Raw genomic sequence first — 2,024 nt, forward strand, 5'->3', positions numbered from 1 at the left:
GTCATCGTTGGAAAATGTTCGGGCGTGCTCGGTTGTTAATCTCTTTTTTCCCCCCTCCCTTCCCCCCTTTCTCCCCCTTTATAGCCTATCGGCCGGGGATAATAACGGTAGACGTGATCGGTTGTCGAGATCTGTAAGATCGTTTAACGTGACTGATCCTTGTCGGATGGAAAATAGATCTTGGATGGAAATGGACTTTGCCTTTGCGTGAGAAATGTATACCGGGTGGACGAAATATAGATACGATCATTTGCCACATATCTCTTTTGTAATCGTGTAAAAAAAGAAATCAAATAATACTTTTCGAAAATGTTGTTAATTGTAAAGTTAATCAGTTGATCTTTTTTACAAAATTAATTAATTAAAAAATATATATAAAGTATATATATTCTTGTAAAATTAGGATTAAAATTAGCTTCTGAAACTAACGATTTTTTGGTATAATAATAAGTTATTGCTTTTACGAATTGACTTGCGAAAAAAATTAATAACAAGCATTTATAAATATTATTAAACGATAAACCAGATGAGTTTAGCAAGTGAATAAAGTTGTTTTGTTCGTATATATATATATATATATATATATGCTCGAAAGAAACAATGGAGATGTACGATGTAGGTTAGATTTAAGTGTAGAGTACAATCGCTGAATCTCATCTTTCAGCTATATTGTGCTTGTTGGGGGAAAGATGGAGTGCAGGATTAGATTGTTGAAGATGGATTTGTGGAAATTAGACGAGTTGGGATCCTGGGAATAGATTTGACGTGGTTCTCGAAGGGGAGTCGATGTGTGGTATTAGATTGTGGAATTGATGGAAAAGGAAAAGTTGTGTGCGAAAGAGTTTCGAGTCGGAAAAGTGTATATTACCTATTGGTCGATGAATGCCATCGCTCTAGGCTATCGAGAAAAGGGGATGCTCCTTTTCATGGATACTCGGTTTGTCAAACTTTGATCTCTGTGTCGGTTTTAAAGTGTGAATCTTGATCTTAAAAGTAATGATTCGTTCGATGAAATTTTTATCCTAATATATCCAGCTTTGAATTCGTTCGTTAGTTTTGTTCTATCAGAATTTTGGGCGAATTTTCGATCAATATAAATCAAGTAGAATATATGTAAATGTATTTTTAATTCATCTTGTTTCTTTTAAGTAAATAATAAATTTTCGTAAATTTTTATTATATTTTTTGCATCATTATTTTAAAAAAAGAAACGCGATTGATTAATTGTCTTCTTCATAATCTGGGTCAATTATCACGATTTGTTTGGGATCAATAGGAATATTGATATCGATTAATTGAAGTGTACTTATTTTATTTTCGTTTTTAACTACAATTATTTTCAAATTTAAGATCGAAATAGTTTTAATTGGATTGATGTAATTAGATATTTTTGACCATTGCTATTCTTTAATAGTTTAAAACACATATACAGACTTTTATCTGATCCCGATCCAAAAAAGTTTTAGATGTCGTTTCTAAAAAAAAATGTGCACATTGGGCAACTTTTAGGAACTAGTATATGTTTTGTTCAGAATGTACAATTTCGTAATTAAGTATTTTTTTATAACTATATATAAATGGAAAATTTATATTGAAAAACGTTGTTATAACATTTCTGTGTTTATACTTTTTATTTAATTTATACTCGAGCAAATCAATTACTCCAAATTGATCAATTTTATAAAATCTGATTATTTTATTAATTTATTTTCATAAAATTTAATACTCTTTGATGCCGAGATAAATAAAATAAATTATCACTATATCGTTAAACTCGAATTGACACGTATTTTCGTGATATCCACGTCCAAGATATCAATTTGAAGGATGTTGAAATTAAAAATAAAATAATAAAAATCTTATATATCGAAAACAAATTTCCTACAAAAATTATTTATCAACGTATAATGTTATAAAATATCGATAATTTTATTTTAAATACTTTATCATCTATCTTCTGTGAAAATTATATATCATAACAATGATAGAGTTAACGATACGAAATTTACAAAAAAAAAAAAAAA

At 28.7% G+C, this 2,024-nt stretch overlaps 1 protein-coding gene across 2 annotated transcripts in view; it reads left to right on the top strand.

Annotated features, from left to right (window-relative positions):
* The window catches only part of LOC102679312 (dual specificity tyrosine-phosphorylation-regulated kinase 4), a 176,900-nt gene that overhangs the window by 26,439 nt on the left and 148,437 nt on the right, over positions 1 to 2,024 (top strand). The gene's annotated exons all lie outside the window — the stretch shown is intronic.

The sequence above is a fragment of the Apis dorsata genome, unplaced genomic scaffold (genome assembly GCF_000469605.1).
Source record: "Apis dorsata unplaced genomic scaffold, Apis dorsata 1.3 scaffold_44, whole genome shotgun sequence".
NCBI classification, from domain to species: Eukaryota; Metazoa; Arthropoda; class Insecta; order Hymenoptera; family Apidae; genus Apis; species Apis dorsata.